The sequence below is a fragment of the Physeter macrocephalus genome, chromosome 10, assembly GCF_002837175.3.
Source record: "Physeter macrocephalus isolate SW-GA chromosome 10, ASM283717v5, whole genome shotgun sequence".
Taxonomy (NCBI): domain Eukaryota; kingdom Metazoa; phylum Chordata; class Mammalia; order Artiodactyla; family Physeteridae; genus Physeter; species Physeter macrocephalus.
The window spans coordinates 86246011-86257772 of record NC_041223.1 but is presented as its reverse complement, the minus strand read 5'-3'; positions in this window follow the sequence as shown (position 1 = coordinate 86257772).

Here is an 11762-nt window from a genome sequence, read left to right as displayed (position 1 = left end):
TGGGGCTCAGAACCTTCACTCCAGTGGGTGGACTTCTGTGGTATAATTGTTCTCCAGTTTGTGAGTCACCCACCCAGCAGTTATGGGATTTGATTTTATTGTGATTGCGCCCCTCCTACCATCTCTCTGTGACTTCCCCTTTATCTTTGGATGTGGGGTATCTTTTTTTGGTGAGTTCCAGTGTCTTCCTGCTGATGACTGTTCAGCAGTTAGTTGTGATTCTGGTGGTCTTGCAAGAGGGAGTGATTGCACATCCTTCTACTTCGCCACCTTGAACCCTATCACGCTACTTTAGATGATGTTCTAGTTTGCTGTATGTGAGGTCAGCCATGAGATGAAACAATCATTTTCTCCCTGAACCAAATAAAACATCAAACAATGGACAAGACGTTTGCAAAATGCTTCTTACCCTTGCAAATTGATGTCTTTTTTAATCTTAGGTAAAAACGATTTCTAAAATTGGTTTTGGATCCTCAAATTGCTCATGATTGTAGCACTCCTTATTGTGAAGCCTCTTTCTGAGGTCTTTGTATCTATGACAGTTTTTCAAAATAACCTATTCTTTCCATTTTCTGAAAAAAAAGTTACTTGCTTCAAGAAACTCTCCTTTAGGGCTCTCTTTCAAAGATTATTCAATTGGGAAAACAGCTATAATATTGAGATCTATGTATAGAGAATTACTTTATTACATTTGTGTTAATCATGCATTTATGTTTTATGCAATCCTTGAAATCAAGGAAGTAAGTATAATCCCAGTTCTATGATGAAGGAAAGCATATGTACAACTTAAACTGTCAGAGCTAAATATAATGTACGACTAACAGACCACTCATAGAAGCATCTGACACACACAGTTAGGAATCACAAGTCCTTTTTCCACTCCTCCCTGTTACTTTGCAAAACAACCATTCTGGATTTCAATTTTCCCCTAGCGATACTAATATTTGCCCTGCCTTTCTCAGAGGGCCATGCTAAGAATCAAATGAGATAATATATTTTAAAACACTGTATTGCTTTATTATTACTATTTAGGCAAAGAGCACTATAAGTTGTTTTTGGCTTTTCAGGAAAACAAGCTCCCAGACTTTATCATTAACTTCCAGAACTAAATACTTTTATAACTTAAGTTGTTTTACTATCTGGTAGAAATGCCAAATCACAGATTTGGGGCATAAAGACCTTGGTAAGGATAGGATTGGTTAAGTAATGGCTTCAGATCCTGTAAGTTTTAAGGCACAGATTTTAGGGACAGTGGAGGACTGTAGGTAGTTGAAGACCATAAGATGAAGTCCAGGAAGCTTAGGCAGCCCTAAGAGGTCAGCACAATACGGCTTCACCTCTCCACTCCCTCATCATCTCTTAACACCCTAACGGCACCCATGCAGGTAAATACTCATGTCCACTCCCTCCCCAACCCCAAATGCAATTCTTTCTCTACCGATTCAAGTTCTACCCAAGGTCACTCTAACGATCTCTGCCTTCCTTGACAACCTCTATAGCTATTCCAAACCAATGCCACTGAACAACACCTGAAGTACTTTTTTGCATCCCTCCCTCATTTTTGCTTTTGTTGCTGATTGTTTAATGAATACATGTCTAGTTTCCACCTTTAAAGTATAAGGTCCTGATAAAGGGATAAACTTGAAAGTATGGACAACCTTCAGAACAACTGTAGGAAAAAGCAATTAATAGCATAACCAACAAAAGATGGAGGTAAACATAAGTGTTTATACTGCCATCCTCATAGACCCTCAAAATTTTCATAATGTTGTTTTATTAGAGTGGATGACAATTTTGTTCTATTTGCTATGGAGGACACACCTTACAGTGAGATTTAGTTTCCATCCTCCAATGCTATACTTAGAAAATTTAGTCTCTACTTTCTTGAAAATGCAACAAGTCTCAGAACAGAAAGACCAATTGTTCCCATTAAGACTGTCACCAAGGCATATATCCACATCATTAAAGACAAAAAAGCAGGTTTGAGACTATTATAGCTTAATTTATACCGAGTGTAGGTGTTGATAATATTTCTGAATATCTTTAGCTATTAGTCATTCATTTCTTCCACTTGAAATCTTCATCTTTTGAAAGTCAAGGAGAAATGAGGAAAATAAGGAGAAAGTTTCACCAAATTTTAACCCTTCCTCCCAACTTCATCACAATTCCAGGGCTGGTCAAATTTTAGAAGGTTGTGAAGAGACCACTATCAAATACAGACCTTTGACTTACAAGAAAAAAAAAATATGCACAGAGATTGATCATGTTTCTCAATTGTATTTCCTAAGTCTTTTTGAAGAAAAGTATTATGAAATGAAATTAAATACAATACAAAATCAAGATATAAATACTCTGTGTCTATGTGTATCACTTAAAAGGCATTTTATATTTTATAGATTTTATAATTTTCCACAGTTTAATATATTTTAGTTCTTATCTGTTGGAGCAGACTAAAGGTAAACTAGAACTCTGGTAAAAAGTGCCAAGGAGAAATGCCAAGGAGGCTAAACTTTGTAATATTGAGAAATAATTACAATACTTTATAGAAACTGCTGTGATATACCCGGTGTTGAGGCCAAGTTGAGTGTTTTAGAAATTGTGAAAGTAGGCTTGACTTTATTTGGACTGACAATTACCTTCCCCCTAAGAAAGTTCTCTGAGGGCCTTCAACTGAGATTGCACCACCCACAATACTCCAACTTCATCTGACACAAATATGCTTGTGTACAAGTTTCCTCACCTGACTCCCTCCTCCACCTGACCTAAATTCCCTCTTGGCCTCATATTCATATGTTCATGATTATTCAGGTTTGGAGATTCAGCTAATAGCTTTTTCTTTCCTGTTGAGCTTCTCCAAGTCTGCTTTCATGAACTACCTCTACCCTTTATCTGACCTGTGTTCAGCTCCTCCGATTTTAGCATGAACATCTCACAGGAGACACACTCTACTACCCACCTCATGTTATGGCAATAGTCCAGTTTTACCACCATGAGAATCAGTGTTATGAAAGAATGATGTACTAGCATGCCTTGAAAAAAGAAGGAACAACTGTATTGTGCAACATAAGACCACAAGTTTTGAAGGGTTTTGAATTCTAACTAATTGAAAAATATCCAAAAAATTTGAAGATTCAAGATAGCTTCCTTAAGAACAAACATTCTTGACCCAACAGAATCCTAAGACTTCCCTTCTGCTCATGCATTCCCTCCAAGAACTGCCCTCAACCTATTTGACTTGGCCTTGTGAGTAGATATAACTACACATATAACTTCCTTAAGCAATCCAATTTTATAATACTTTTTGTAAATGTAAATGTCAATTTCCCTTCTGTTTCCATTTTCTCACCAGAATCATAATTTGGTATCACATGAGTTCAATATACCTTTACCTTTTCTCTCGCTCTATCACGCAGCTATTTGAACATACTGAATGCCAAAATAAGTTCTGAAAGATAACAGAACATACCATAATCTAATACCATATAAAATATAATCTGAAAAAAATTTTACTTTTTAGGCTTCCAATTGTCATAAGTAAATTGGTCTTCACTCTACCAATGTAACACTTCAGATAATATATGTATTAGATGATTCATAGCTCCTCATTTCTTGCAACTCTCTTCCCTCAGCCAAGAAATTCCTCCATCTCATGATTACATTAAATCCTGTGTATTTTTCAAACTTCAGCAAAAGAGTGATCCCCCAAAAGGAGGCTTCCCAACACCACCAAACTTCCCTGGTCTCCTGCTCACTCTCAGGGTCTTTGTTCCTCCATGTTGTCTTCTATGCATCACAACAAAACCCACCCTCATCCCCCAGACCTCGCCCCCACAAAAACATACCTGTTCTGCAATGCACTCCCTCAGAACTCTGCCAGGTAACTGAAGATAATATAATGAAATCAGATGTTTTCTCTAGAACAGAGTCAATTCAATCACTAATAGGCTTTATCATTGTGAAGTTAGATTGAGTGAGCTCAACGGTAGTCTGTGTTGCTTTAAACTACAAATGGATTAATCATGGGAAATTTTTAGACACAACACATGAAATTTTTAAGCGCAAGATGCAAAAGAGGATATTTTAGAGTAAAAGGGGACTTTGTAACTCCTTAAGTGAGCCATTCATAGATGTTATCAATGCCAACACTATCTTTCCAGCAACTTGTAGCCAACAAAAGCTAGGCTCTGAAATCTAAATCCAAACAGGAATCAAGATAAACATAGAATTCAGAAAAACTATTCTAACTCTTGAAGATCCTCTTTTGAATCTTCAACATATTTTTCAAATTATTACTACTCTTTATCAGTCCTTAGAAAGAATATTAGCTTTATTACACCTCAATTAATTGAATCAATCTAAGCTTACTCTTACAGGTGGGGTGCTTTTAAGAATGTTACATAAGCCCCATAAGTATTAAGAGCTCTTTCTTCATTTCCTTTATACCTGAACATAATCTGGGTTCATCTCCTTCCACACAGTACCTCCTGAAATAAGTCTGATCCCTGCCATTTCAGTTAGCTTCACACAGATAAAAAGTTTACATGTGCTAAAAACTGTAAGACATTGATGAAAGAAATTGAAGAAGACATAAATAAATGGAAAGATACTGCATGCTCATAGATTGGAAGAATTAATTGTTCAAATGTCCATACTACCCAAAGCCATCTATAGACTCAAAGCAATCCTTATCAAAATTCCAATGCCATTTTTCACAGAAATAGAAAAAAATCCTTAAAAATTTTTGGAGCCACAAAAGATCCCAAATAGCCAAAGCAATACTGAGAAAGAAGAACAAAGCTGTAGACATCACACTTCCTGATTTCAAGCTATACTACAACGCTATAGTAATCAAAACAGTATGGTACTCTCTGCTCTGCATACCCCCTCAGGGTCAAAGGGTAAGGGTAAGTTGATATAAAACTCAATAGAAATTTTAACTGGTTAAGGGAGGTGTGTTAGCCAGGTTTCTCCAGAGAAACAGAGCCAACAGAATGTGTATATATACAGAGAGATTTATTTCAAGGAATTGGCTCATGCAGTTGTTGAGGTTTGGCAAGTCCAAAATCTGCTGCAGTAAGCTAGCAGGCTGGAGACTTAGGGAAGAGCTGCAATTTGAATCCAAAGACAGTCTGCTGGCAAAATTCCTATGTGCTCAGGGTAGGTCAGTCTTTGTTCTATTAAAGTCTTCAACTGATTGGATAGGCCCATCCACATTATGGAGGGCAATCTGCTTTATTCAAATTCCACCAATTTAAATGTTAATCTCAGCCAAAAAGCACCTTCACATCCAGAATAATGTTAGAACAGATATCTGAGCACTGTGGCCCAGCTAAATTGACATATAATTTTAACCATCTCTGGTGGAATTTGAGAGTCACAGAGATTTGCCTCACTTTCAATCTGGAGCTCTAGCAAAAAACATCCTCACTTGAGAATATACCAGTTGGTGGGTAAACTCTGGGGAGAGAGTGGAAGATATGAGAAAGCTGAAACTAAACAAGAAGTACTGAGTTACAAACTTGTAAAATTTGTGTTATTCATGTTTAAATACAGATCCACAGAAGTTAATTTCAATTTTAAGCAATAATATTTTTTAAGTTTACCAAAAAACAAAGTATATAGAAACACACACATAGACCAATGGAACAGAATCCAGAGCCCAGAAATAAATCCACACATACATGGTCAACTAACATTTGACAAAGGGAGACAAGAATACTCAATGAGGAAAGGATAATCTCTTCAATAAATGGTGTCAGAAAAACTGGATATCCACATGCAAAAGAATGAAAATGGACCCCTATCTTACATCACTCACAAAAATTAACTCAAAGTCGATTAAAGACTTCAATGTAGGAGCTGAAACTATAAAACTCCTAGGAGAAAACATAGGGAAAAAGACCTTGACATTGATCTTGGCAACAATATTTTGGACATGACACCAAAAGCACAGGCAAGAAAAGCAAGAATAAACAATTGGGACTACATCAAACCAAAAAGCTTCTGCACAGCAAAAGAAGCAATCAACAAAATGGAAAGGGAAAAAACATTTTCAAATCATGTATCTTATAGGAGGTTAATATTCAAAATATATAAGGAACTCATACAACTTAATAGCAAAACTACAAACCGTCTGACTTTTAAATGGCAAAGTACCTGAATAGAGACTTTTCCAAAGAAGGCATACAAATGGGCAACAGGTATATGAAAAGTTGCTTAACATGACTAACCATAAGGGAAATGCAAATCAAAACCACAATGAGTTATCATCTCACACCTGTCAGAATGGCCATCAGCAAAAAGACAAGAGATAAGTGTCGGTGGGGATGTGGAGCTTTTCAACAGTGAACACTTTTGTGCTGTTGGTAGGAATGTAAACTGGTGCATCCACTATGGAAAATGTTATAGAGGTTACTAAAAGAATTAAAAATAGAACTACCATATGATCCAGCACTCCCACCTCTGGGAATATATATGAAGGAAATAAAGTCAGTATCTTGGAGAGATAACTGCACTCCCATATTCACTGCATCATTATTTACAATAGCCAAGACATGGAAACAACCTAAGTGTCTGTCAATGAATGAATGGGTAAAGAAAATGTGGTATTTTATATATATATATATGTATGTATGCATATATATATGTATGTATGCATATATATATGTGTGTGTGTATATATATATATATACACATACTGGAATTTTATATATATATACATTGGTATTTTATATATATATGTATGTATAAATATATGTGTGTGTGTATATGTATATATATATACACATACTGGAATTTTATATATATATACATTGGTATTTTATATATATTTTATATATATATATATACACACTGATATTTTATATATATATATACACACTGGAATATTATTCATCCCTAGAAAGGAAGGATATCCTGCCATTTGCGACAAGATGGATGAACCTCAAGGGCACTATGCTAAATGAAGTAAGTCAGCCAGAGAAAGACAAATACTATATGATCTCACTTATATCTAGAATCTAAAAACTAAACTCAGAAATGGAGTGGTTGCCAGAGGTGGGGAGGTGGGAGAACTGGATGAAGGTGGTCAAAAGGTACAAATTTCCAGTTACCAGATGTATAAATTCTGGGGACTGATGTACAGCACGATGATTATGGTCAACAATACTATTTTGTATACTTGAAAGCTACTGAGAGAGCATGTCTTAAAAGTTCTCACCGGGCTTCCCTGGTGGCGCAGTGGTTGAGAGTCCACCTGCCAATGCAGGGGACACGGGTTCGTGCCCCGGTCCGGGAAGATCCCACATGCCACGGAGCGGCTGGGCCCGTGAGCCACGGCCGCTGAGCCTGCGCGTCCGGAGCCTGTGCTCTGCAACGGGAGAGACCACAACAGTGAGAGGCCAGCGTACTGCAAAAAAAAAAAAAAGTTCTCACCCTACTCACACCAGAAAAAGGTAGTGTGAGTGATGGATGTGTTAACTAACCTTAGTGTGGTAATCATTTTGCAATATATAGAACGTTCAATTACCATGTTAGACACATTAAAATTACCCAATGTAATATGTCAATTACATCTCAATAAGGCTGTGTGTGTGTGTGTGTGTGAATTCTCCAGCCGTAAGCATTTCTCCTACAAAAACACATAATTTGCAAAAAGCCAACCAGGTAATAATATAGTATATAAAACACAGCAAAAAAACTAGGAGATGGCCATCCCAGCTATCTTTGTAGACACATGACAGAATAAATGATAATATTTTGCACTATGGTTAATCTTGCAGCCTTCCTCAAATCCTCTTTAAAGTTTAAATCCTAAATAACAGTGCAATATGATTTTCACTAAATAAAATTAAAATTAAAATATTTGGCTTTTTGTGATGATCCCATTATCAACCTAGAAATTAGATAATCATACATAATGAATATTAGAGAAGCATAAATAAATTGGCATGGCCTACCATAAATGTGAAATTGTTTAAACCTTCCTAAAGCTATTCCTAACTAGCAACAGAGTTTTGCATGAGTGACATCTAGGGGCTTAAAAGGATTAACAGCAAAACAGAGCCATCATCTAAACTCCTTAAATTTTCCCCTCATTTGCATCTGAGTAATTGACATATACACAGTTCAACACCTAGTATAGAATCTACACCACTTAAAAATTAACGTCCTGTTATCTAAAATGCCATTACCTAAGACCACGTTTTTTTAAACTATTGCAATATTGTATGAGTTCCACTGATTGAAGATTTAAGAACATGAAAAGTTGCTTTGGATGGATGGATACTAGAGATAAGATTGGACACTAGAGATATGGATACTAGAGATATGGATATAGAATGGATACTAGAGATAAAAGTTTCCGTTTTCTTAAAATTAGCAAACTTCAAAAAAAGAATATAGGTCTCCCTGTTCTTTAATCTCCTCCCATTGTCCTCAATAGATTTCATTCTATAATCCCTTCATAGAAATGTTAGAATCCTTTTTTTCTTACCTTATTTCTCTGGTAAAGCTTTTGTTGTAGCTCTATTATCTAGGAACAACGCATCAGATATTAGAGGAAAGTAAGTTTCCACCTGAGGTAGTTGGATGGAAAAAGAGGCTAAGGCCTATACTATCTCCCTATACCTACACGGCACTCATGTGAGGTGCAGCAGTTCCCCCTTATCTTTGAGGGAAACTTTCTAAGACCGCCCCCCCAGTGGATGCCTGAAATCTCAGATAGGACCTAACCCTTACGTACTATCCTTGTCCCTATGCATACATACCTATGATAAAGTTTAATTTGTAACTTAGACCCATCTTAACTAAGTGTGTATCATGCACTGTAGCCATAACTTTTGCAGTCTGAGTTGCAACAGCAAAACTAACAGGAATTTCTTTTTCCTTCTTCACTATTTCACAGATAGAAGATTCATTCTTACCCTAGAACTTAGCAACTTCAGCAATTTATTTTCTTTCCTCATTAAGTCAAGAACCGTCACCCTTTCTCTTAAAAGAAGCACTTTACAGCTTCTCTTTGGCAGATCTGAATTGCCAGCATCCCTCCTCTTGGGCTTTGCGGTCATTATTCAGTAAAATAAGGGTTACTTGAACAAAAGTACTGCGATAACTCACAGATCATTTGATAACTGAGAAAGCCACTGAGGGACTAAAAGGCAGAATACACTGGACAAAGGGATGGTTCATGTCCTGGAGAGATGGAGTGGGACAGCGCAAGATTCCATTACGCTACTCAGAATGGTGCGCAAGTTAAAACTTATGAATTGCTTATCTCTGGAATTTTCCATTTAATATTTTCAGACCGTGGTTGACCACAGGTAACTGAAATCAGTTTTGAAAGCAAACCTGCAGACGGGGTGGGGAGACTACCGTATTTATTTGTTAAAAGTGTTTAGAGTACTTTGAGATTGTAAAAACCCATTCATACATTAAATGTGTTTAATTCAAGCATATTTATATAATTTTCTATATCCAAAAGTTGAAATCTACTTTTAGAATTTTGATGACTTAATAAAACAATACTTTTAGACTTCTTGCTGCTTGTATTTTTATATTTGGTTATTAACTAAATGGTGAATAAAACTATTTCAGAATGTTTTATTAGCTTTGATGTTATGTAAAATAAAGCCTTTGGTACTCTCCTTGCCCTTCCTTACTATGACTTAAATAGGATATTCCAGGTATCTCAAAAAATAACGCTACCTTTTTCTTTTCTTAAACACAAAGTCCAGAAGCTTTTTTTTTTAAATTCACTGTCAAAATTGCTCTTTATATTGCAAGAAGACACTAGGGTTTTTTCTAATTATTTAATTAAAGGTCTTCAGCTCCCCTCAATTGTCAGTACCATATACACCATACCTTGAGTTTGGATGCACATTTACCTACAAAATGGCTGTCAAAGGCCATATTCCCCTTCAGAGACTCAATCTATTTAGAAGGGAAATTTCTAGATGAGGAGTAAGTGTGTATGAAGGAAAGTTGATGTCAGAAAGTTTAATCACCTAGTCCTGTAGGATTGCTATAACCCTACCGGAAACTAGCCCCCTAAATATTCAGATAGCTTTTCTTCATTTCCTTTACCGCTGGACATAATTTGGATCCATCTCCTTCCACAGAATTTCCGGTTATCTTCTAGTCAAGTCCTAACTACGCGACTCCCGGGAGGAACCACTGTACTGAGAGAACCCACCTCAGGCTGCAGCAGCCTCGCAGTAGGGATAGAAAATCCAATTCTTATGATCAAAGTACAAACCAACACATTGTATGGAGGTGGGGTAGAGTCATTTGCTAAATAATGAATTTTACATTATTTGTACAATTCACATTAAAACAAGTTAAATATGACAAAGTGCGGAAATATAGGAGATTTGGATCTGGCACATGGTAGGGTTAAAATAATTACTTGTTGAATGAGTAAATGAAACGTAAAGCAACATAGGCACCGAAGAGGGTTCCACATATAACACAAAACAAGAAAGAGTGGGAGATGTCCACTCTCTCCATCCCACTAGCAAGTCAAACCCCCCTCCACACATTGCCTTATTTTTCTACCCTCCCTTACGACCAACTTTACTGAGCTGTCTACACTCGTTGTCACTACTCCACCACCTCCCATTCATTTTATACCTTATTTTTTAGTCTGAGGCCGTCTTCCTATAAGCCCCAGACTGACACGAGATGACCACAGGGGAACAGAAATGGCGGCAGGGCAGCTGTGGGGCGAAAGGGCCTGGGATATGACAAACATACCAGGAGCTTCTCTCCACCTTCCGTAGCCAGCTCGAAGAATAACCCGCTGCGCTGAGCGGAGGTGTGGCCTGACGCAGACCATGTGAGCTTCTCTAATTGGCGGCTGAATAAGACTGACAGCAAGATCTCAGGCCGATCTGCAAGCGAAAGCCAATGGGAAGGAAGCACTGTGCACTCTCAGCGCTGAGAAAACAAACCTCGGTTCAGCAGGTGCACTAGGACCCAGATCCAGGGCGGGAAGAGGAGGGGATGCACACGCCCAGCACCTGAGACCCCTCACTGGAGGCCAGCAAGGGCCGGAGGGCAGCAGGCTCCGCCCCTAATGCTGCGAAGTTAAATCACGGTGTGCGGACTTCCCTAGTGGCGCAGTGGTTGAGAGTCCGCCTGCCGTTTCAGGGTACATGGGTTCATACCCCCATCCGGGAGGATCCCACATGCCGCGGAGCGGCTGGGCCCGTGAGCGTTTCTCTCCACCTTCCCGAGCCGGCTCGAAGAATAACCCGCTGCGCTGAGCGGAGGCGTGGCCTGACGCAGACCATGTGAGCTTCTCTAATTGGCGGCTGAATAAGACTGACAGCAAGATCTCAGGCCGATCTGCAAGCGAAAGCCAATGGGAAGGAAGCACTGTGCACTCTCAGCGCTGAGAAAACAAACCTCGGTTCAGCAGGTGCACTAGGACCCAGATCCAGGGCGGGAAGAGGAGGGGATGCACACGCCCAGCACCTGAGACCCCTCACTGGAGGCCAGCAAGGGCCGGAGGGCAGCAGGCTCCGCCCCTAATGCTGCGAAGTTAAATCACGGTGTGCGGACTTCCCTAGTGGCGCAGTGGTTGAGAGTCCGCCTGCCGTTTCAGGGTACATGGGTTCATACCCCCATCCGGGAGGATCCCACATGCCGCGGAGCGGCTGGGCCCGTGAGCCATGGCCGCTGGGCCTGCGCGTCCGGAGCCTGTGCTCCGCAACGGGAGAGGCCACAGCAGTGAGAGGCCCGCGTACCGCAAAAAAAAAAAA